This window comes from Prinia subflava, chromosome Z (assembly GCF_021018805.1).
Source record: "Prinia subflava isolate CZ2003 ecotype Zambia chromosome Z, Cam_Psub_1.2, whole genome shotgun sequence".
Taxonomy (NCBI): Eukaryota; Metazoa; Chordata; class Aves; order Passeriformes; family Cisticolidae; genus Prinia; species Prinia subflava.
The window spans coordinates 58,630,855-58,657,715 of record NC_086283.1 but is presented as its reverse complement, the minus strand read 5'-3'; the positions used below and the strand labels follow the sequence as shown (position 1 = coordinate 58,657,715).

General features: G+C 37.1%; 1 protein-coding gene across 11 annotated transcripts in view; it reads right to left on the bottom strand.

Annotated features, from left to right (window-relative positions):
• The window catches only part of PCGF3 (polycomb group ring finger 3), a 55,359-nt gene that overhangs the window by 26,185 nt on the left and 2,313 nt on the right, over positions 1-26,861 (bottom strand). For 9 of the 11 annotated variants that reach the window (XM_063422378.1, XM_063422377.1, XM_063422376.1 and 6 more), the window contains exon 2: positions 1,458-1,500. The exons of the other annotated variants lie outside the window; for them this stretch is intronic. The gene's annotated coding sequence lies outside the window, so the exon portion shown is untranslated. The remainder of the gene's footprint in view (positions 1-1,457; positions 1,501-26,861) is intronic. 11 annotated transcript variants of the gene reach the window in all.

The following is a 26,861-nucleotide window of genomic DNA, read 5'->3' as shown; positions in this document are numbered from 1 at the left end:
AATTCTTTTGTTCTTCTAAATTAAATTGTTAGTTCTTCTGAGATTTACCTGCTCAAATAATAACCTAAAAAGTGTCTCTTCAGCATGTTACATAGATTCATAGGATAATGTTATGGTCATAATGAAGTAACCTCTCCAAGCTGCTCTAACTCAACCTTACACTCAAAGCGGGCCCACTTAAATTGAGTTACAGTGGGATATTCCTGCTTCACTCAGAAAATGTTCAAGAATGAAGATTCCACAGCCTCTCTGGGCAACCTGTTCCAGGGCCCAACCACTCTCACTGGCGAAAAATGCTCCTACTGTATCATAGGAATCTCCTGCACTGCAACTTGGGTACAATGCCTCTCATCCTACAAGAGTGCACCTCCAAGAGCTGTGCAGTGCCCCAATCTTGATTTCTGTCCACAGATTGTGTTGAAAATAGCAATGGCACCTTCCCTAATTCTTAGCATCACTTTCTTAAAGACTTCTGTAAACACTGCATAAAAAAGAGCAATACCAAATTCTACTCAACAGCTAAAGAGCTACTTCTTACCCCAAGTTGTAAGTACTTCATCCTGGTTATTATTCTGGAGGCAGAACAAATCAGCACTAAACTGCTTTAGAGAAATAGGAAGCCCTCCAAAGGGTGTAAAAAGAATTGAGAGATTCTATTTTAAAAAGTTAAGGTAAGAAAATACACCATTCCTTCTCTTAGAAAGACAAAGCCTACTTTTCTAACATATGCCACCGCATCTGCTTGAAATGGATGGGAGACCCGGTAGGAAAACTCCATTTTGAAAAGACTGTTTTCTTAACAGCTGCCAAGCAATGAATTATTCAGAAACAACATACCAACAATGGAGAGAGAAGAGACTCTTTCAGTGCTGGAACATGGAACCCCAAACAAACAGAGAAAATGTTCCAAACATTCAGCTAACATGAAAAAAGATGATTTGCAAAAACCTTAGTATTTCTTCATCTTGGTTCCAGCTGATGTTATTTTAAACCACACTGTTGGCACTGTGTCAGCCTCTCACTGTCTGGAAGTCTTACAAAACACCAAAAAGGCAGTGAGGACATTTACAAATTCTGGACTATATTCCAAATTAAAAAACAAGCAAACAAATGAACCCACACTCTGTGTGTCTACACAGAGTCAGGAGAGGCTGGAAGGGGATATGCACATTCCAGAAAGTGAACTTGTTTTGTTTGTGCTTCATCCACTTCGTCCACTAAGGCAAGGTTGTCTTAAGATGATCAAGCAATTACTGACCTCTCTACTAAAATTGTGTCCCTGACCAGACAAGCCTGCATATCTTGGTACAAGCTTTCACATTTCAGAGAGATGTCAGCACTGAAACTATTATTCATGCAAGATTATAGAGAGGATCAGCAGAGGGACTTCTCAGAAGTACAGCCTTATCATTTATATAGAAACCAGTCCAGAATACTTTGGCCTACATGAGGCATACCTCTTAAAACAGCATTTCTTTTCAGAGTCTGCCATCCAGAGACCTGAAAAGACAGAAAAATAGTCTGAAAGTTAATATCCAAAATTCCTCAAAATACAGCTGCCACAAAGAAATACTCAGCTCACTAAATTCACCTAAGTCTTTCGGCATCTCTAGTAATTTAAGATAATAGTAGGGTAGAAGCACTTGTAAGGAAGAAAAGGGGAAAAAAATTTGATCCTCGGGAAAAAGAAAGGAAAAAAAGATTTAACACAGCCTCCTACCAGACAAGGAAAATTGCTCAGAAAAGAAGTCCTAAGAAGTCCTAAGAAGTCCTGTTACCGTGTGATGGAAAAATAAAGAATTCATTCTCTCCCTAAGTTACAGGGAAAATAAACAAATAAATAAGCAGAATTCTTGAACAACAACCTGTGCACTAGAAAATCTGTAAGAAAAGAAAATATTTTGAATTGAAGATGCCCATTTGGATTAGCAGCAGTCTCAGTTTTCAAGCTTTGTTTTCAAGTAATCTGCTCTTTGTATCTTAATCTTTGAAAATACTTTCAAGGAAATGACTAGTCTTTCCAGAATCTCTAGGTATTTGTCAGAATAAAATTATATTAAAAGAAATAATAAAAGAAGAAGACCTTTATTCTTTGGCTAAAGGTGATGCAATCTCACCTAAATATGTAGATTTGACAGAAGAAGTAATTTTTCTTATTGATTCACACAGTGAAGATTCAGCTGTTACAGAGACAGGTAAAGAGTATTAATAATTCCATTTTCCTGCTCCAAAAAATCAAGGGCATAGCCTACATAAGCATAGCAATATAACTGATTTTGCTGTTATATTACTAATGGAATTACGTAAACAATGACAAAACAAGACGCTAATGTTAGCACTTGATAAAAACTCCAGAACAATGCCAACAAAAATCTCTTTGCAGTTCCAATGTGAACTTTTTGACTGAATTCAAAACAGAAAATTACTCTTAACTGAAAGCAATGCAGTGTTGCAGGAGATGCTCTTTTGTTAGAATTCACAAAAAAAGATCCCCATTGACGACACAAAGCCTCTCAAATAGCAGAATAAACTCCATAATACTTTGTCATATAAAAGATCTACTTCTCCAGCAAAATGTGGAGAACAGACTCTGCTTCTAAAGAAACCAACTCCGAGGCTTATCACCACTCCAAAAGCACATCACAACATGAACTTGGGTAAGTCTTCAAAAACGACTTACCATGCATCTTCTGTCACTGCTGCTGGAAGAGGACAAGGTTACACTTTGGTTCTTGTGAAAGATGCAAGTGGCACTCAATTTGTGAGAAAAAACCCAACAATCAGACTGGTTCTAAACCATCACCATACTCTTTCTGTTCTAGTTACAGGGTCATAGTGACGTACTTTGAAAACTAAAGACAAGGAAATTCAGTTCCCTTTTAGATGTAGATGATTGCTGGAGACTGGGCAATTGGATCATTCTATCGATACTGTAATAAAGTAGAAGTGAGTACTAATATTTTCTTTGAAGGATTTCTTAAGTGCTGTGATTGCTCTTAACAACTTGTCAGATTATCAAACTGTAACTGTTGTTTGTACCACCTAGCTTTGTAAAGCAAAACGGGAAGTTATTCTTGCCAGGTACAAATCTAGAACCAAAGTGAATGGCAGATCTACAAACCATTATAACTTTGCTCTGTTTTAACAGAGTAAGCATACACATTTTTCTTTTGCTGAAATATAGCACAATAATGTTAATTCATTAAAAAGCAGAAGTATAATACTCACAGTGGGGCAACCTTGGAGAAAATAAGGTTGCTAAATGTAGCACATAATAACAATTTTGCTGAATAATTACTGAAAGGCACTAAAGTCATACAGCACTGAAAGCTGAATGACAACAGTACTGGAAGCAGTAGGTGTACCTCAACTCACAAGGACAGTGTATTTAAGGTGAGAGTCACAGCTCTAAGATCAAAGCATTACAACAATACAACTTTGTTCAGATTCAAAACTAACTGTGGAGAAGAAAATTTTCAAATCTGATGCTTATGATTGTGTGGCTTATATCAGGCATAAGCATTTCACTTTGCTACTAACTGCACACTGGTGAAACTCAATAGACAAACCTAGATTTTCAACCAGCAGGATTAAAGTGCAGAAAAAGAATACAGCCCTTGCTATGGCAATCAGTTTCATTCTCCCCAAAGATGACGAGCAAAACGGATAAATTAACATTTTAAACATTGATTAAAATACTGACATTAAATTCTTAAGTATTATAAGCTACTTCGATCTAATTCCACAAACTGTGCTAGCTAAACAGGCCTGGAAACAGCTTATTCCATAAAGCCAGAATTAAAAAATGGCTTGTGATATTGTGAGCGCAACCATGTAAAGAGAGAACTAATGCAATTAGTTATTAGAACGAAATCTAATTCACAATGCAAGTAAAGTGTAGTATGGTCAGAGATTATGAAGAGATACAAGTACAGAATCTGTCTTTTTCAACTAGCTGGACTGAAACAAAAATAGTCTGTTAGTCTGACCAGCCACAATAGAAAGATAGCAGTTGTTAATGACTGAATAGACAGACTTCTGTTCCATAATGAAGTTTATTTAAAAGTAACTTACTAGAATAATATACTGACCTGCAACAGATGAAGAATAACAGGTAAATGAAATTAATTAAAAAGCCTCACCAGCTTAAAATAAAGTTCCTTCCTCTTTTGCAAGTTTTTCCATTATAGGGCAATATACTTAGTCAGAAATTTACTTCAAGAGAACTGTAGAAGCAGTCATAGTCCTACTTCCATTGCTAGAAATGTCAATACAGCCTGTACAGTATACTAAAGAAGGATATTACCTATGTTAGCAACTTAAGATGCAGGACACAATTTCATCAGATGGAAGGACAAAGAAAATAGTATTGTGGTTTCTTTGGTTTCAGATACCAAAGTTTTTTATTTCAACTGTTGTCAGATGTATGTTGTTGAACTTTTACTTTGAAACAATATATAAGCGACTTATAAAAGAGAACAGTGACTTCAAACATTGCCAGTGAGAGGCTTGTGAGAGGGTTTAGCAAAATGCAGTAACAGATGATAACTTGCCTTTCAAATTGAGTTTTAAAATATTGTAAGCTCCAATAAAACTCCTTTATGTTTGTTTGCAAAGCACTGTTTCATAAAAGAAGCTACTAGAAACAAACCTTTCTGTTGAATAGAAAGAAATAGATTAAAGATTAAAATTTGCTGTAGCAAACCCAGTTATGAGTACAAGTACAGATTTTTACTACTCAGTTCAAGAAAATAATTACTTGCTAAGGCAGAAAATATATCTGTGTACTTTTTTAGTATCATGCCAGCTATTTTTCACATCTCAGTAGAATTCCTCACAAGTATTTTTTCTCATTCCTGGGAATGTCCTAACACCGCCAGATGGCACCAGTACTCCACCATCAATAAAACAGGTAGCTGTATCTTAATAACTGAACACAGAAAAAAACCAGGACAGCCCTGAAACAGAAAAAAGTAAATTAACACATTCACCAGCAGTCTCATGATGGAGACTTCCAGATCCTCCTGTGTCCCTGGCAGACATCCAGACCCACTTGGTCACCCCAAAACTCAGCTCCTCCCATCTCCCCCTTGCAGACACACACACCATCCGTGCTGGCAAGCTTGGCTGGCTTGTCAGTGGCACTCACTCACTTTACTGTAATTGCTGCTACTGTAGACTATGGATTCAGCCAAGCACATCACTAAACCATGTCCCTTAGTGCCACATCTACACATCTTTTAAATATCTTCAGAGTTCCAACACTGCCCTGGACAGCCTGGTTTGATGCCTGACCACTATTTTAGCACAGAAATTTATCTGAATATCCAGTCTAAACCTCATCTGGAATAGTTTGAGGCCACTTCCTCTTGTTGTATCCCTTGTTTCCTGGGAGAAGAAGCTACAGCCTCCTCTCAGGTGGAGAGCAAGAAGGTTTCCCCAAGCCTCCTTTTCTTCAGACTAAACAACCACAGCTCCCTCAGATGCTCTTCATAGGATTTCACCAGCTCTTTTGCCCTTCTCTAGACTTGCTTTAGCACCTCAATGTCTTTCCTGTCATGAGTGGCCCAGAATTAGACACAGAACTCCAAGTGCAGCCTCACCAGTGAAGAGTATAGGGAAACAATCACTTCCCAGGTCCTGCTGGCCACACAATTGATGATAAAGGCCAGGATGCCCTTGGCTTTCTTGGCCACCTGGGCACACTGCTGGCTCATGTTCAGCTGCTGTCAACCAGCACCCCTGGGTCCTTTACTTCTGGAAAGTTTTCCAGCCACTTTGCCCCCAACCTGTAGCACGGCATGGAGTTGTTCTTATCCAAGGGCAGGACATCACACTTGTTCACTCTCATACCACTGGCCTCAGCCTACCAATCCATCCTGTCCAGATAACCCTGTAGAGCCTTTCTGACCTCCAAATCAACACTCCCACCCAATTTGGTGTCTGTAGGCTGTAGGCTAACTGAAGCAGCACTTGATCCCTAAAACAGGCTGTTGATAAAAACATTAAATAGAACCATCCCCAATACTGAGCCCTTGAGAATACCACCTGTGATCAATGGCCAGCTGGATTTAATTCCATTTCCCACCAGCATCCAGGCTTGGCCATCCAAAGAGCTTTTTACCCAGCAAAGATTGCACTGTCCAAGCCATAAGCAGCCAGTTTCTACAGAAGACTGTGGGAAACAGTGCCAAAGGCTCTACTGAAGTTCATATAAACAAGATGAGTCCTTCCCTCATTCACTAAGGGGGTCACCTTGTCACTGAAGGAGATCAGGTCAGTCAATCAAGACTAAAAACTAGGTCAATACAAGGCCTATATAAAAGTTGTCAGAATGCATTTACCTTTCATGAAGTGACTATGAAGAAAACCACCTGCCTTCCTACTCCAAGCTAACATCCACATGTAATTTGTTTTTATGTATCCCAATACTTGGGAAGGACAAGGTGGGTGGGGATGCTGGGACATTTCACTGTTCCTTAATAAACCAGGAACTTTCTTTAGCAGGGATAACTTTGTAAGATGCAGGAAAGTTATAGATTTCTTCCCAGTAACTTGTATTACTGCACACTTGTGTCACAGGTACTGCTTCCAAGAACAACACTTACTGAACACACTCACAAACCCCGAGAACACAACTAAGCAAAAGGGAAGGTGATAGGAGAAAAAAACCTGGAGCAGTACTTACAAGCTCTAGACGATGACATTTTTCTCCCTGAAATATTCCCCAAGTCTATTCCCCAAGTTCATTTGTTTCAAGCACAGTTTAGAGGAAATGACAAAAGGCGGAAAAAAACCCCAAAAAACCAACCAAGGACAAAACCTCATCCTTATTTTGCACGCAGCAACTAAAAGCATCCTCCATACAGATATATTAAATTTTCTAATTTATACATTACTCTTGCCACAAGAATACTGGAAAAAAAATTAAAAACCAAAGCTTATGATCTTAGTTTTAAAGTGTCTGTGTGAATTGGTAACTGAAAAGGCTGTTCAGATTTTGTTACTGTTTCTTCATTTCTAGTCTTGGTTCTGGAACTAAAAACAAGTAATTTTTTTTCTCCCTCCCTTGCAACCAGCTAGCAACCCAAATAAGCTTTATCTGAACACTTCTGTAGTAAAATTTCCTATACACAGGAAGTATAACTTGATCTTCAATATTGCTACCCAAGAGACTGATTCAGTGATGAGCTTTACACTAGACAGATTTTTAGTCTATAAGTTCTTACTATTCACTAGCCAATTCACATTTCACATTCCTGATCAAAGGACAAAGAGCTGACAAGTCAGCCAAAGCACAAATACTGGGATCTTTACCCAACTTATTTGTAATTAAGTTTGTCATGTTATTTTAGAGAACTTGGATCATGATTAATGGTAATGTCAGCTATCAGGTAATACAAAAGAAAGAAGTCTTCAATATCACACCACTTTCATGAAAATATCCTTGAAAACTACTATTTCTTTGATCTATTACACTCAAGAGAACCTGGCTCTTTTCTTGAGGAGACTTGACTAACTGGTTAAAGAGAAACTACTCAGGGTGTATGCACACCATTACTAACAGTTGCATTAGGGTGGCTTAAGAATTCTTCACCCCAAAGCAAAATGCATTCATTTTTACACAGATTTCATTAATTTCAATGTAAAATAAAAGACAACACTGATAGTAAATGAAATGTAAAAACTGGCAAAAATGTTTGAGATAAAGCAGAAGCAATAATCAGGACATAGTAGCGTTAAATCTACCTGTTTAGTCTTTATTCACATTACATACTTTCTTTTATGGTACAATGAGAGGCTGATCTATCTGGTACTTTTCCATCAAAACCGTGTTTCTGTCCAGAGAAAATTAAATAGGCCCTGCTGTAAATTGTCAAAATAGCAAAGACATTCAAAATTTCTGTCTGACATGTCATTACTGAGAGGTATAATAAAGAAAAGAAGGATTTCATCAAGGCAGGAGAAACAGCAATGAAGTTGACGTCTAAGTGACTAAGTGAGTGACTCAATACTGGGTCCCACACCCCTTCACACAATTTTTGGTAACATTTTCTGTCAATTTAATTTGAAGAATGAAATTATGAACATAAAACACCAGCTCCTCCCAGCTGCCACAGGAACTAACTTCTTAGAAAATTTGTAAGATGTAAGAACTATTAAAATGTTAAACATATTAAATATAAACTTAATTCCCCCCACACAAAACCATCACCATAAACAAAACCAACAAGCGCTATTCAATCTCAGTTTGCCAGATATCTTAAAAAGCTCGTTTACTAAACATAATTTAATGTTTAATATCAGGGTTGAATACAATGACATTTTGATGTAAGGTTTTATTTCAATATTTTCTCTTATACATTGCTTAGATTTGGAATCTTTATTAAAATTAATTGACTACATTAGAGTCCTGAACTGTGAAGCAACCTGTTAAATATAGCTAAGAAATGTTTGCAAAACTGATTCATCAATTTGTCTGCAGCCAAAGAGATAAACAAATACCAAAATCATCGAAGTTAATGTTCTTTAAATTTTCAGCTGACAACAGATGCTTATAAAGCACTAAATTTAGGAAGCTATACTAAAAATCAAGTAAGTAATCGTTATTCTGGTAATAAAATCTAAAGACAATAAATACCTATTTGTCAAAAGAATAGCAAGACTAGAGAGTTGTTATACGCAGCTTTTACTTTAAAAACACAAATACATCTTCACCTACCAATAACATAATAGAACACTTCAAAGAAGAAAGACATAATCACTCATAATCTCATATGCACTGAGATTCATATTTCATTTTCAATAAATATTGAGTTTCATTAAGATTCATTATACATTTGAATTCACAGATGCCAAGACTAAGCAGTGTAAAAACCCCCCATGGACAAACGGAACAGTGCCTTCCATCCAACCACGTGAAAACACAGGATTCAAACATTACCAATACTTACTGCAGCCATACAATATGAAACATAACAATATTTACTAATTAGATAGAGACTAATCCAGAACCTATTATGGGCCAACTTAAATAGCTACAGTCTGTCTTAAGTGCAATGTTGTAAGCCACTAAGTAAAGAATCTTGTGAAATAATGTTAAATTCTAGATGAACACCTTAAGGAAGAAAGGCATTAAACTGGGCCAAGTATCAGAACACTATGTGAGTAAAAAAAACATCTTTCCTACATTCACCTACCACATCCTGGTCTAAAAGTCTGTATGACTTTTACTTACAAGATAAGGAGAAAACAGAAAGAGTTATTTAAATTAAATATACACTGGAAAGTAACCACATGTGCAAACTATTTAAGAACTGTGTTCAGGTGGGCTTTAAAAAAAACGTTCCCAACTATCCGTAATACTCTTATAGGTCAGATAATGTAGAAACGTAATCAGGCACCTTGTTTGTTTACTTGAGGACAGCAGGAGAGTGAAGTTAACTAAATGATCCAGACAGTGTTTCGGGCTTTTTATAGTTTCTTTAAGTTGGAGCCTTTGACACAGCAAGGTCACAGAAAAAACAAGAAAATGACAATAAATGTGTTTTTTTCTTCTCAGTATGCCAGCTGCAGAAAAACAAATGCAAACGGTGTCAACCCTCCACTGTGACTTGCAGCACAACCATTACTCAATCACTCCCATAAAGACCCCCTGTAACTGCTCCAAATCCTTATTATAGAAACCCACTACAGAGTTTTGTTGCAGGACAACATCATGAGGAAAGAAAATGCAACTGCATTTAAAATGTACAAATGGGAATTCAACAGAGCAGGGAAATAAGCACCCTGCTTCTCTATAGGAATCTGGAAACAGATTTTGGCATTAGCTGCCTTCAGCTCTGAAGGCAAAAGCAAACACACTGCAAAGAAATTAAAGACTAAGGTTTTCCTGACGTCAAGCAATGATGATTAAAAACTGTCTTATATTAATATGCATAAAGCACCAATTCAAAATCAGAGCTGGCATTTTAAAAGGTTCTGTTTAGGAAGAGCAGCAATGAGAGTGAAAAATAAGAGAATGGCAGATTTTTAAAGTAAAGAACACGTACACACACTAAATGCAACAACCTGGCCTACTTACTGGATTGCTTCCCACCTACCATCACAACTGTCAGCCCCAGTGCGTTATTCCCCATATCCTTCCTCCTCCACTTTTTCCATGCCTCAACATTTCTTAAGAGTCAGACAAGGGATAAATATGTATTACATCCACCCAAGGCATACTGGAAGTGTTATTATGGAAGAGATCACATTCCCATAGTTCATCAATAGGAAGCTTTTCAAGTGGCAACAGATGGCAGGCACTTCTTATCAGAAATACAACATGGTAATGAACATAAAGTTATGCATTATATGAGAATTTTTATAGGTACTTTCCATTTTCTTTCAGAGTATTAACTTCAAAAGTTACAGTAAATGCAGTTATAGTGCTTTTACTTGAGCTTGTAAGTTACAATACAGATTTTACTGTAAAATGATATCTTAAAATCAATATACAAAATTTACTGAAACTAATCCAAAGACTGCTGCTGTTACAAAAGACAAAGGATTAAAAAAGAAAACAAAAAGGGCTGGCTACTGGGAAAAAAATTCATCCTAGAGAAATAAACATTAATTATAAAGACCATGTATTCCTGTAGCTAGCTAAAAATGTACAAAGCACAAGATAAATCCAATTCTCAGAGTACTTTCAGATTGGCTAACTCTTTTTTTCTACTATTTTACTGTAGTGTATTAGGATACTAGGGTTTGGAGTATCGTTTCTTTATCTAGTGGTTCACTATCATCTCAAAAGCAGCATGCTACAGTCAGTATTCCTAAATTGTATTTGTCTTATGTATTATTATCATAAAGCTAAATAAAGGGGGTTAAAAGGTGATTTAACTCTTCAAGGTTTCTTGAATGACATTTAAAATGGCAGTAAGCATACTACCAGAAAAATACAGGGATATTTAATATTGTGAATTCCTATAATTTAAACATACTTTTTCCACATCAACATTTTCTTCATCAGGCACAAGGAGGCAACTGGCTAGCCAGCCAAATTTCAGATGCAAGATATTGAACTTGATTAGATTTATAAGCTTTTGAACTAGTAATGAATTTCTGTATCTTGGGAGAAAAAGTGTCAAGCAAAAGACCTGCAATGAGCAGCAGTATATCTGGAAACTCAGACTGAGAGCATATAAGGTGGTCCTACTGCAACAGCTCAAAAATTCCTAAGTTCTGTTGTACCTGCAGTGCCAGCTCCTAAGGGAAACGTGATTCTTTCATTTTCAGCTCCAGCCTTCCAAATCACTCACTCCTTTTAACCTCTGAGACAAGTAATGTAGTGGGCAGAGCAGGAGTCAGCAGCACAAACCAGAGAAAAAGAAAGGGCAAGACAAAAAGGTTTTGAAAACAACAAAACACCTTTAAAATTTGGTGTCTTGTACTGGATTTGGCTGTGCTTGAACTTAGTATCCCAGAAATTAGGGATGTGTAGTTAACTATAATGTCAGTTATTACACTATTAACCCCATTTAGAAAGAGGATGAAATTTTATTACTAAGAATTGTACGCCCTTCTTTTACACACCCCCATAGACTGAGTACCATCTCCAGGAAAAAAGTTATAAAATATGGTAAAAAATATTATTAAAAAATATATTAAAATATTATATAAAATATTATAAAATATATACATTATTATGTAAAATATGAAATATCTCATAGGACAAAGAATTATTCTTCACAACTTTTGCATTCCTCTGTTAACCATGGAGGGCATGGTTTTTAAAACTCACTTTACTGCCACATGCAAACACCTACAGTTTGTATTTCGGCCCAGCCACAACCTTGCCCTCCACAGAAACCATTTTGACATGGTTGCTTTCACTAACAGCAAGTATTCAATGTATCTATATGATATCATGTTATGGTAATGTAAGCCATTTCCATTTCATTCTGGTAAGGTTCAGGCAGCTGAAGCATTAACACAGAAGAACTACAACAGGAAAATGAGGAAACACTACCTCAAAGCAGATGTTTCATTTGGTAATAGAAAACCTAAGAGAATCTCACTCATTTGTAAAATAATCCAGCCAGAAAAGGTGATTTAATGGTCTCAAAGTTCTAAAATATCACAGTTATTCTTTGTTTTTATTTTGGTGGATTTAAAAATCAAATGGACTTACTGCTGTATCTATGGTTTATTGTATAATACCTGTATGTGCACAAAATCCTATATAGACTAGTAAGGTATATATTTAAAATATTTTAGTTAATGATATCTTTGCTTGGGAAACTTTTATAAATTACATTGTCAGTAAAATTACATGCAAGAAAAATATTTTGTTGCACTTTACATTAGAAAACATGTTTCCTTAACTGACATCTAGCTTGTCATGATTAGCAGAAATTTAGAATTTCACCACTGCACTGTTCAAAGCACCTCCTAATAGGAGTCATATTAAAATAGTATCTTCCAGACAGGCAGTGCTATTTCAAAGCTTAGAGATACTATGAGAATTACTCAAATATGCAGATGGTCTTCTGCTGGACTGCTAAATTCACTTACAGAAAGGTCAGTGGAGAACTTGAGTATGCTCAAGCAAAGATGATGCACTGCACAGTGAAAACTGAAATTTGTTTGGCAGCAGAACACCACTAGCTTGGCTCCACAGTCCATGAAACCATTTCCTACAAAACCTTAATTTAGATGCTTTCCAGACCTTTTTTCCAATTAAAGCATGCTTAGTTGTTCAGACCATGAGATGCTCATGACAAGGTCTTGACACAATCCTCAGAACAAAGTACCAAATACAAGGACACAGGAAAATATTTGTGCAACAACAGATAAAATTCTCTGCAAGATGGCTTGAATAAAAACATCTGTCTGGCAAGATTTTATCCTACTAAACATTTTCCAACTTCTCACAAAGAAACACTGATTTAATTACATTCAAATTACTCTTTACATTTTGCTATTTCCTTTTTTAGTGTTGAGGTCACTTCCAATCAACATGCATTTACAAGCATGGATAAAACTGGAAAGCAGTCTTAGAGTGTCAAAGTTCCTAAAGTCTTAAAACATTGAAAAATCCAAGTATTATTGCAGAAGTGAACTTGTTTTCTGTAATGAACACCACTATGACCTTCTCTAAATAAAATCTGGGTCATTATCAGAAATCAAAATCATTGCTAGAGGCAGGAGACTTTTGAAGAAAAGACTACTCTTGAGTGCTATCCCAGATCAAGTCTTGACAAAAATGTTATGGAGACATTTGACATACACTGGAAGAATATATTCCAACATCCTACTTGTTGAGAATTTAGAGAAGTAAACTGCAAGTCACTGAAAAGCACTTTGTTTCAAAGAGATCAGGAGACCAAGAGATCCTTGACTTCTTGAATTAAAATTGAGAAAAAAATCTTCAGTGAGATTTTACTACCTGATTTCACATCACTTTTTGAATGTTTAATATCCATGCACTTCAGAGAAGTAATTTAATGTCTTAACCACAGGTGAAACACATTGTAATGTTCGTTATGAAGACCTCTGCAGAACAGATGGACAACTCAAAATAAGAAATGAATTTCAGTTGTCATTTGAATCTCATGGTGTACATTTGAACTGATTGCTCTGACTCCATGCAGACAAGAAAACCAGGGCTTGAAAGAAGCAACAAGCAGGAAGAAGCAAGAAGCAGGAAGACGCAAGAAGCCTTATGGATCTGTGCTATCAACTCCTTAAAATCTTTGGTGATCCTTGCCTTCCTCATTCTACTTACACTTACAACAAATTTACACATGCATTTTTAACTTTCATTGTTGAAAAATCCTAATCATACAATAAAAATATCTAGTTACATGAAAAATTAAATGGAATTCTATAACCCCCGAAATCAACCACTTATAAACAAAGACAAGAAAAATGTGTATCTCTAGCAAGTAACTGTATGTCAATCTGAGTACTAGGATTTTTATATCTCTCATCACAGATCTCTATCAGAATCAACAATTTTCTCTATAAATTGTTTCTGAAAAAAAGAGGAAGAATCTTCATATAACTGTCATGAAACAATTCCTCCTGGTATATATTAAAAGGCCCTTAAAAATTCAGGTTTTCAGTCACCTGACTCCACTTAGTGGTCTGGGTACACTGGCAGACCAGTAAAAGACTAGCTGTTAAAATGGAAATCTGTAGTGAGAGGCCAGAAGCTACCAGCTGGTAAGAAGTAGGAAAGTGCTACAGTTCAGCTGAAGGCACATTTTACCAACAATCACTTTTTCACATTCCCATGTAGATTAAGCCTAGATAGCAGCACCTGATTATTAATTAATCCAAACAAAGATTTGAAAGGGTCTGAGAAACTACATATCCTTTGGTTAAAAAAATTAAGTGACTAAAGCCTTCAACTTCACCAATGTGTCCAATAATTGCCTCTGTGCTCCTACAACATATGACAAGAAAATGCTACTAGAATTGCTCCATAACTTGCAAGTGGCTAGCAGGTATTCTGGAGTCTTTCTGGATTCAAATGTACAAACAGTAAATTACATAAAATTGGCTATCCATGCACCATATAATTCAAACTATAAAGGAGCCTTGCAAAATTGTTCTTTTGTTCCTGAAAGCCTGAGGACTGTAAAGTGCACTCTGTTCATAAACTTCTCCCATTATCCTGACATTCAGCTCTTTCAGATATAAATTGCAGCAATGATACAACACATTCAGTCTCCTTGGAACCCTTGCTGCTGCAGCTTTCTTACCCCAGATAAAATCCTCATGTCGGGCAATGTGAAAACAAACCTGACAGTTTGCATTATTTATTTCAAATTAAATACTACAGCAGGATTTTAACCAATAGAGCACAAAAGTATTTTTCTTTCCACCTACAGCTGTTCAGTCCTCTATTTCTTTCAGCATTTAATTCTCTCAATTCTAAACTTGAGGTCTTGAAACTTTGGTTTTGATAACATTTTCCATCTTTTTTCCTCTCTCAAAACAAATGTAATTGTTAAAATGACATCGCGCTCAGTATATTAAGTGGGGGAGAAGAAAGAGAAAGAAGGGAAACATTTGGTGTGATAGCATTTGTGTTCCCAAGTGATAGTTAAAAGTGATGAGGCCCTGTTCCTGAAGACAGCTGAACAACTGTCCATGGGTAGCGGAGAATTCGTTTTCTTGTTTTCTCTGCTTCTGCACACAGCTTTTGCTTTTCCTGTTAAACTGTCCTTATCTAAACCCATGAGGGTTTTTGGAGTATGCCTTTCCGATTCTGTCCTTCCTCCTGCTCTGGGAAAGTGGAGTAAGGGGCTCCATGGGGCTTGGTTAAACCGTGACAGTCCTCTTTTGCAGCAGACATGAGGCACAAAGGGCTCACGATAATGACAGATTCCACTGGGACGTATGAGACTGATGATATAGCTGTTAGTACGGTTCAGCTGGTAAACAGCAGCCTCCTGTGCTTGCCATGGGGCTTGCTTTCCTGATGTGTATTAAGTGCCTAGTGCTTGCTAATGCTCACTTTTTGCTTTCACTTCTTTCTGAACTGCTGCACTGTTTCTCACCTTACTGAATTGTGCCTGGGAACACTTAGGTTACACCACATCGACGCCTAGGCTGGCAGATGACCAGCGTAGTGCTGCTATGCTGCCATGCTGAACTTCAGTGTGAAGTTGAGGTGAAGAGACTGTGATGCATGAATGCTTCCATGGTGGAGGACCGATCCCCTTGCAGCCCATGTAGAATTCCCTGCCAGAGCAGGCAGATGCCTTAGAGAGGCTGTGACCTTGTAAAAAGCCCATGCTGGAGCAGGTTTCCTGGCAGGACCTGTGACTCCACAGGGGATTCTCACAGTTTTATCAGCAACTGCAGCCCGTGGCAAGGACCCACACTGGACAGGATCAAGGACAACTGTTTCCCATCAGTGGGGCCCCACATAGGAGTAGGAGAAGCTGGGAGCCCCTTGCAGCCTGTGGTGTAGACCATTGTGAAGCAGACTGTGTCTGTGCAGCCCCAGAAGGACTACGATGTGGACTCCACTAATGGTGGACTCTAGCAGGAAGCCCTTGCTGCAGCGAGGCTGGGAACAAGGAGTTCACTGCAATATCACACCCTATAAACCCAAAAGCATCAGGTGTGGAGATTACAATGGATATATAATTGAATTGTTATAATCCATCATCTGAGTTGTAAGTAACAGGAACTACTCAAACCAATGGAGGAGAAACCTTCCAAGAAGTTCAAGCACAGCAGCAAAACAGTCTGAGCTGGCTTTGGTGCCCAGTAATTGCATGGAACACACCTCCTTCTCCTGTCCTGAGTGACTACCATAACAGACGGAGCCCAAACATGTGGACTAAACAAACTCAATGATTTATTATGGACATTTCGTAGGGGTGGTCCACAGACTATGGGAATGACGTATGGGTATTTTATCAACTAGTGCAAAGGGGAATGGTGGTTAATTGAAAAGTGTGGGACCTGAGCATGATGCAAATGGTATGGAAAAAGGGGTAGAATCTGCTGATTTTTAATAGAGCAGAGCTAATTATCTTCACAGTGGCTAGTACGGGGCTGCGTTTTGGATGTGTGCTGAACAACATTCATGTTACAGGGATCTACTTGGCTGCTGGCTGGAGTTAAACCACAAGGGGCTTTTATGTGTTATTCACAAAGACTGGAAGATTTCTCCTTGTTAAATATATGCTAGAATACACTATTAAAAGCTTCCCTTTTTTAACAAGGAGACCTACAAGTAATTTCAATGATCCATTTAACCCATTAACAGTTGGGTTAAAACAGTAGGGATAAAGCCACACTTGTCAGTCAGTGCAAGCAAAGTAATATACTAGGAAAAAATCATCACTTATTAATGAGAGTGCACTTGTCATGAAGCAGCATCCACTCCTATTCTAGCAGACCCTTCTTCAGTGTCAACCCCACAAGCCTTGTACTGCACGTATGTTTCTCATGGTTAAGTCTTTTTCATTCAGGTACCACTTGTGACATGTGATGAACTTTCCTTGAAAGACAGTGGATAGCCAGCAGTGAAGGTCCAAAAGCCATTTCCATCAGCCCACAGCTGAGCAGCAGAACTGTCTGAAAAATGTGAGACACTATTCTTCAGCTGCACAAAAACCCCTCGGGCCCATCTGTCCTCTGCAGAATCAAGGGCAATGAATAAGAACTTGTCAACGCTACAAAGGCAGTGAAAAAACAGAAACCTGGACAAACCAAACCTAGCAGAACTCTCCTTTTCCCCCTTTGCACCAATGCAAACTGCATTCAAATAACAGCTTTCAATATAAACGACCTAAAATGAAGGCTGCCATTAGAGTGAAAAAAAAAAAGTAGTCTTGTAGTAGAAGGAATAGCTAAGAGGAATTAGGAAAGAAATGGACATATTAACAGGTAATAAAAAGGAAAGTGAAAAATAGTAGTTTGAACAAAAGAGGACTAAGACAGGACAAAAAAACCCAATCCACTCATCCAATAAGCACAAAACCACATCCTTCCAATACAGTAAAACTCTAGCTTTTAAGATCTGAGCTTATTTTGACATGATGAACATACCTCCTTAACCGTATTAAATCAAAATAGGAACATAAAGAGCAGTCCTAAACCACTAACCCAGCTGTCTTAAGAGGATTTTTTAAAACCTTTACAGCTATTCAGCAATTAGGTGCTGTATCCATTAGAACCAGCAGACAGCACAGAGATCTCAAAGTATCTTCTACCAAAACATCAAAAACATTCAACACTAGATTTCATCAGCCACAGTTCTCATATTTCATATGTTCTGAATTTGCCTTACTATGTTTGTACTAGGATTGGTCCCATTATGTGAAGGAAAAAGTCCACTCGTGCTTGTGGCAGGCTTAATGAAATAATCACAGAGACATGAGCCTGGCATCTCTGAAATTTCTTTATGTTACTATGTGTGCTGATGTTAAACAACTACTGTACTTCCAGATCTGAATGACTTTAGCAATGATGATTACTCCACTTTCCAGTTCAAAATATTCTCAGCAGGATAACAGCGTTTGAAAACTTACACCTGTAGAAAGAATGATACCTTTAAAGCACTCACATTCTATTTATTTTCGTTTCTTTATCACCATTAGATATAGTGTTTTGCATGCATGTAGGGACAAAGGGAAGAAGTTAGATGTCTAGCAATACAAAAACGTGCATTTTCCTCCTCAGTGAAATGACACTTCACAGAAAAAATATCTGCAGTTATCAAAACTTTTTCTGTTTTGCTGAGTTTTGGTTTGAGGTTTTTAGTTTGTTTTGTTTCAGGTTGTTGGTTGGTTTGTGGGTTTTAGATTTGTTTTTATATTTCATTGTCAATGTTGCAGGAAAAAAAGATTTCCAAAGTTTAACCATTTTTTTTTCATTGCATAATCTAGTAATGTGTCACAGTTCAAGAAAACCTGATAGTAAATACAGAATATCAATCATTCCAAACACTGCATCAAAGTCATTATTAACAGAAAGTTCCTCAAACTTGGACCAAAAAGCAGAGTGACACCATTACACCATGACTATCTTGCCTGTCAGTAAAGAACATTGCCCACAGCAGACAACAATAACGTGAGAAGCTTCAGCACTTATATCTGAATTCATTGCTGTGACCTAATCATTGCCATGACGGGACATTTGCTGGTTTATTTAAAATGGAGAAAAATTGCTTGGCAGTATGTAGGAGCTGAAAGGTCTAAATTACTAAGGCAACAAAATCTCACGAAGAGGTTAGTTTCACTTGTGCAAGAGCCTTAGACAAACTCACTTCTGCGGTTTCAGAAACTATTGATTGGAACTGTCCACTCCCCTTGCTGGAGATGGCCACCTAGAAGCAAAACCTTCTTACATCTCACATGCTTATTTTAACAGATACTACCGCAAATTAATGATGAAGGCAACTTTAAGGCAGTACAGGCTTCATACAGCAGGAGAGCAAGGAGAAACCTCAGGAAAAAAGGCAGGTGTAAAAAGAGCTACATCCACCAACTTGCCTGACAGCCAGAATTCTCAAGTGCCGTTTAAACAGCATTCATTAAGATCTGTCAGAATGATAGTCTGTATTGCCTTCCTCAGGTTCATTAAGAGCTACGGTTAATTAGGAAGGAGTAGCCAAGGAAAAACTTGCTAAATTGCCAAATACCAGCTGCTTAACTGAATCCCAGAGAAAGTAAGCGGTTACCAGTTTCTCTTACAAGCACCTCAGCACCTGCTGCAACACAAACAAAACATTTACATAACCCAGCTAGTAGAAGTTTCCCTTTCCAGCTTGCCTATAGTAATTTTGCTAAACTGAAGCCTGTCTCTCTGGAGTCAGAAATATAGAAAACACACACTTGATCAGTAGAAAAGTGAAATTTCTCTTCCCTATCCAGTTCTGGTAATGGTACTCTACAGTCTCTGGAATAGTTAAGTTTTAATCCAAAAAAGAGTTGAAGACATTTCTGTATTTAGATATTTGTGCAAAACTCCTCAGAACCCTTAAAACAAGACATTAATGTCAACTCTTCTAGGTAATGGGAAATTGTTAGTGAAAATAAAGAAGCTGGAATAGAAACCCAGCTCTTGCCATCTTCAAGTAAAAAAGATACCATTAACAGATGGTGAAACAAAGTAACAACACCTATCTGGAAAACTAGTAAGAAAGCAGACAAATAATGACTAAAATAATGACTAAAATGGCTTTTATGTTGTGAGGAGTCATGACAGCATTTCACATGGACATAATGATTTTTTGATATCGTGATACACTTTTTAATCCACAATTTAAGATCAGAAATCAGCAAATTAGAAAGAAAGGAGTGGCAAGTCATTGATGAACTACAGCTTTTTGTAATTATCTTTTACTCAGTCTGTATAAAAAGGTATCCATCATTAGAAACATCACTGAACTAACAGAATTGACAATTAACATTCAAAGAGATACCCACTACTACCCAAAACTGTCCACCTGCACATTGATACAAACTGTTCGAAAACCATAAACTATTCTCTGAAAAGGCTCAGCCTAAACAGTTTGACAGTCCATGCAAGGAATAAGTAAATAAATAAACAAACAGTATCTTTGCTACTTACCTTAATAACTGTACTCCAGATACACTTTTAAACTACCCTTAGGAATTTCCTAAAGCCAATTCACTTTCATACACCCCTATGACTTCCTGCAACAAATTTCAAGTGCTAGATGGATGTATGACATGCAGCAAAAAGAGAAGAAAATCTTTTAATTGTAATCTTTTAGTTTTTAAAATCAAGCTTTTAATTACTGCAGCCTGCTAGTAAGTATCTATAGGCTTGAATTTGGTCTTTCTCTGCAATTCATGAAGACCTGCTTTTAGTGACTGAAGTACGCCCTAAGAGACAATCAAAATAACTGAAATTACCAACTTTATTAAAAATGTGTTCATTTTTTAATAGGTGACACCCACATTGACACTTACCTCCCTCCATCCTTCAGAACACAACATTCATCACAACAAACATACACCAGTAAAATTTTGGCTGAAAGGGTCAGAAAGGACCATGTCTCCCAGCAATCTCCACAAAACAAATCCTGGCTATCTGAAAGACTTACTGTTCTCAGGATTTACCATGTATAAATCTCTTCATACAAGAAAGAAGTAAATTCAGAGGAAAAAGGAAAAAAAATCATTCCTTTGGTTTTGGATTTAAGTTCGGAGAAGAGAGCGGAATTTGGGGTTTTTTTCCATTTGAATGCTAAAATTGTCAAACTCTGCAGATGGTGATAATGGATGAGTAAGTCGAAAAAAAAGGTTACTTATGGGAAGCCATAAATGGCTAAGGAATCTGGGGGAGAAGAAAAAGCAGCTCATTTTTCTTGTCTTCACTCTTACCATGAATAAATCTTATGGTAACATCAGGCCTAATAATGGAAGTTACAGAAGAGGAGTCCAGAAACTTTTCACATGTACTTATACTCTAGATATCCCATTCTAAAGATTAAAAAAAAAAAATCTATGATATTTTCCAAACACCTCCAGAAATTCAATTTATTGGCAACTAATGCTTGTGACTGGAGAACAAATGCTCTGACAGAGCACTGGCTTTGGAAATGTACATCAAGTTCCACTATGAAAGTAATTTGACCCATTTGGTGGAGTGGTGAGAGAGGAGTTGAAGAATGGGGACAGGATGTACTTTCTCTTCCCTAAGGGAAGCAGCAAAAATATTTCATTTGAAGACCATAATCAATTTACATATTTGATCACAGAATAGCTTATATAAAGAATTAGTCCTACAATTAATTTCAACTCATAGCATTGATAAATTCAATAAATTAGAAAAAAGGCCAGGGTGAAATACATCTTTGTCAAAAAAACAAAAACAAAAAACAACCAAAAAAACCCAAACCAAACCAAACCAACAACAACAACAACAACAACAACAACAAAAACAAAAAAAAACAAACAAAAAAAAACCACCTACCAAAACCTATAGGAAACAAAACAAAATATTATCCTCCCTGTATCATCAAAATTTTGTCCAAATTCAAGCCAGTTTTAGTCATAAAATCATAATCACACAACCCAAGAGCTATTATTGTCTGGACAAAATAACCTTATATATTTTGAATAACTACTAGAGATTAGAGCAAACAAATTTAGATAAACAATTTCCAGTGGCAGTATCTAAGTTTATCCCTAAAATGTTACACTAAAAATGACTGCAACTAATACAGTACTCTTTACACCTATGTATTTCCAAGACAGTAAAATTAAACCTTTAAGTGCCAAGATTCACTTAATACCCCATAGATCAGTGTGCGGACTGCTTCGGGTAACTTTTACCAAAACTTGAAAGAATCTCACAAGTAATAAGGTGAAGTGAAGAAAACTGCTCCAGCCAGAGTCCTTTTTACCTGGTGTGGTGCCATTTACAATACACGGGATACAAACCTATACAAGTCTAGGCTACTTTTCCTGTGACCAATGGTCAAAGAATGACAAATGAAGTATTTTATTAATGTAAGCACAAGTCTTCTGAAATTGTTGTGGAATAACCTGATCTTGGAAGGGATTTCTACCTCATTCTAGTCAATCAAGAAAGAGAAGTACAAGACTAGAAACACAATATTGATAGCTTAGTATGCAAATAAATTACTTACTCTGGTGCTACCATGTCTAATACTACTATTAACAATTATATATGTTATTAAAAAGCATTTCAATTAAACTCTGCTTACTCAATAATAGTTACATAGAAATTTTTGGTAAAATATGGTATTACAATATTACTTCAATCACAGAAAAGGCCTGTGTGCATTTAGGCATCTGCAAATTGTCTGAGAACAGTAGAAGCATAAATCAGAGAACTTTATTTTACCAATATTCAAACTAAATATCTGTGAAGTAATCTTCATCTTATGGCAACCCGATGAAAAAAGGCATGAACTTTAAGCATTGCTACAGGAAAAGATAGTTTCATTACTTATTTCATTCAATAAATTAAATAAATCCATGCAAATGTTACTTAAAAAGTAATGTTTATCTCTAAGACCATGGATTTCACTTAAGAATGTAATTTTTTACTACACTTTCCATACCAAGGAACTTTTCCACAAGCGTATTCTTTTGCACATGGCAAGAACAACTTGCACAGGCAGATAAGAAATCTAAAGTGAGCATTTAACAAGCTATGCTTGCTTTTCCATAAAAATGTCTCAGTAAAGCTTAAAAAAGGGACCGTAAACAACCAACTAGTACAATGCTAAAGCAAGAAAGATTAATCACTTGCTATAGCACTGCAGCTGGGAGCATTTCCTAAGTACAGACATAAGCAATCAGGCAAACATTGGTGTGGGGTCCAGACCTCAGAGGAAAGGAATAACTCAAAGATAGAAAGAAAAACATTTCAAGCATTAAGAAAACAAGGGTTAAGGTTAAGGTTTGAATACAGTGTGTTAGCACATTCAAAAGTACTGAAATACTATTAGAAGTATCCTTAACAGATACCGATTTAATAGAAGTTATTCTCTCAAATGTAAATACTTGGATGTAGGACATGAGGCATAGATACTTTCAACAGTGTGCACGATTATGTACCTACACAGCACATAAAAAATCCCCTTACCTCTTCCTATTTTGAATCCTGAAATCAGTGTCTGAGTCCTTGTGTCTAGAACATAGTTTATAAATTAGGGGAAAAAAAAGGTAAGTGAAAGAAAACCCAATTACTATCATAAAAGAAGTATGAAATACAATCATCTGAAATGCAGGAGTTCAGATCCCAGACCATTTTGATGATAGTGCCAAGGCAGAGCTTAAGCTTCTAAATGTCTCCATTTTCGAGTGAATTTCGGGAAAAGTCACTCTGAAGGAACAAAACACGGCACTATGTTGAAAACAAAAATCCCAAAAACTCCTGTTCATCAAATCTGTTCTATGATTGAAACTGCTTAGTACAACAAACAATTTTTTATCATAAAAACGTTTTGTCTAGTCAGTTACAATAAATTTTCCAATGACTTTAACTAAGTCATCAACTGACCCATGGCTTTTCTTATGCCAGTCTGTATATTCAATAGTTCAAATACAACAATAAGTGTCACATACAATTATTCATAAATAAAGAATTTATAATTTAGCCAGCTGTACTGTATCTTTCAGCTTGTTCTTTCAGGTGATAAACTAGAAAAAGGTGTAGAGCACAACAATATTACTTGAAAACTCATCCAACACTGCACTGACACATTTGCATGAAAAAACGACATTTGTGATTACAAAAACCATATTGTTTGCATGCATATTGTAAAAGAACAACAAAGATGACCTGTACTAGCATAACATCATCATAATTCACACAAAATTTGCATTATATATAATACTTGTGATGTTACTGGGTAATAATCAACTAGAGAAGGTATTGTATGCTGTCTGGAGAAAAAAAGTCCTTAAGTGAAAACCTTGACAAAACAGCCATTTGCAAGTTAGCAAATAACATCAAACTCATTCTGTCAACCTAAAAAATTAACTTTTCCTCTCTTCATTACACAGGTACTGCACTGCATTTTCTCGCTGACACCAAACATACACAGAATGCTTTCTGTTTTAAATCAAAACAAATTTATGCTATTCATAAAGCAACAGTTTCCATCAATAAGGACAGTGTCAGTATCAAACAAGAAGGATCCTTACTGCTGCTAGAACACAGACTTTTTAATGTAGACAAAGTTCTAAGCTTCTGTCAGTTAAAAATTCAGAATACAAAACAGTTATCTCTAAAGATCATCCAAAATAAGCGTTTGCAGGGAGAGTAAGTCGTCTCCATGCCACTTTGCAGTGATGAAAAACAGTGTCAGAGCTAGTTTAAGTAAGTTCTTCTAGTGGCAACAAAACTACAAAAAGGACAGATTATCATTCTTGCATATTTCTTCCTTAGAATCCCTGCACTATCATAATGCTACCACACATACCTTGATTTACTCCAGTTCTCACCCCCACCCCCTCAACAATTTCCCCCACTGGCTCCATCAACTTATAATTGTGATTTGAAAGAGGCAGTCATAACTGTGAGAACAGTCATTTTCTGGCACAAAGAACAAGTAACTTGAGCTCACCAGAGTTCGTCATTCCCCCTACTTTTAATGATCTGTACCACCCCCTACTTCTGAAAACTATGTGTTGTGTTTGTCAAAGGAATAAAGAGACCCTTAAGTTCCTACATATAGTTTGAAGTTCCTAGTCTAAAGAACTGTTTCTGATTAAAGACAAAAAAGAAAAGGCAGAAGGAGGAAAGAAAATAGTGTCATTGAAGAACTCACTGCTGGTTTATTTGTTCCTACAATGCTGGCTCTCCGGTATGATTGCAAGACTTCAGGTCTCCACAAACTTCAATCAAACTTTCAGTAGCTTGTAAGATTTTCAGTCCAATTAGTTCCCACCACACTGAGTATTTCAATTTCATATTCTGTTATTTATGTATAGATGCACTTACTCAATAAAATTAACTTGAGACAAGCTGATTTTCAGCCAGACAATGAGGCAACCATCACCAGCAGCCACTCAGGTAAGAGTGGAGGGGAGCACTAGATCAAGCTGTACAGGGGGATTTCCAAGCTCAGGGATGCCCGAGGAAGAGCTCAGAGCTGCACCCAGATCAAGCCTGGAAGCCTTGGCAAGCCAATCAGGCTGGCGGATGAATAGATGGCGAGTCACCCTGGGGAGAAGGACTTGGAGGTGCTGGTGGTGGCCAACAGGGCAAGGGAGGAGATTCTGCCCCTCTGCTCTGCTCTGGTGAGACCCCACATGAGGGGTCTAACCCTAACCCTGCATCCAGCTCTGGGGTCCCAGCGCAGGACAGAGATGGACCTGTTAGAGTGAGTCTAGAGGAGGCCATCAGGATCATCAGAGGGATGGAGCAGCTCCTACAAAGGAGGGCTGGGCAAACTGGGATTGTTCCGCCTGGGAAAAGAGAAAGCTTTAAGATGACCTAATAGCAGCCTTCCAGTATCTGAAGGGAGCCTACAAGAAAAGAGAGGGATTTTTTACAGGAGCATGTACTGACAGGGAAAAGGCTTCAAAATGAAAGACAGGAGGTTTAGATTAGATATTACAAGGAAATTCTTTGCTGTAAGGGTGGTGAGGCACTGAAACAGGTTGCCCAGAAAAGCTGAGGATGTTCCATCCCTAGAGACGTTCAAGGCCAATTTGGATGTTGCCCTGAGCAACTAGGTCTACTGGGAAGTGTCCCTGTCCACAGCACGAAAGTTGGAACAAAATGTTGTTTAAGGCTCCTTCCAACCCAAACATCCTACGATTCTATGAATTTCGATAAAAGCAGTAAATTTTCTATAGGCTCTTCAGAGCAATTATAGAGCAAACCACTATTTATGGTTTTTCTTCAGTTAGCAATTAAACTGTGTTACATATCACAATAGGTAAGATTGCTTTTATCACAGAATAACCAGCTTCTTTTTTCTCTTGTACTGCATATAAGACTTTCACATACTAGCTAAACTTGGAGTCTAACACAGCAAGCTTGTATTTTAAAAAGGAAGGTGTAAGAAATACAAAACTACTTCAAGACAGAGCTTCCAAGTAAGTCTTGTGTAAGCTAAAGACATGGGCACCTTCTGCCTGGCTTCTAACCTACGGTAGTCAAACTGCTCTGAGAAGGTTTTCCTCCACATTTCCTTTAAACATGACAGCAAACTTAACCTAGCAAATCAGAGAAGTTTCAAACATCATTAAACATCTTCAGCAGCACTGACAAAAAGAGACCAGAGTTTAGATTAATCAGCTCTCAGGAATGTTGACAGCCTTAAATCAACTGCATCTCCAAACACTACTGTCAAAACAAGCTTCCACTTAGTAACTACTGAGTTACTACACATGTAATAAACAACAATATTTCCAAAGAAAGAAGCAGAGAAAATACTTCTTTTATAAAATACAAGATGACCTCACACTTTCTTGTAAACTGGTACCATAATTTAAGACAGTAGTTGTAAAGTGAAACACTCTCAACATGCAGGCTTTTCAAAACATCATGTCCACATCCACTTTGTAGCTCAGAGCTTAGCAGCCCCACTTAAGAGTTTCAATGGAAATGCTTCAACTTCTTCTCAGTGTTGCCCAAGGTGTTCAGGAATTTAATCCAAAATTATTTCAGTCCTGGAAGTTCATTACATGACAAAAGCTAAGAAGGCCACACTACCTAGATTAAACGGCCATATGGGGAAAAAGAAATTACAGCTATTAAAGTAAGTGCAGAATGGTTCTTGACAAGAAAACTTACCTGTATCTCAAATACAGAACTTCAGAAATTACCTCCTCTAAATCACGTAAGTAGACAGGAGATGTAAGAGCAGGACAACTGCATCAACT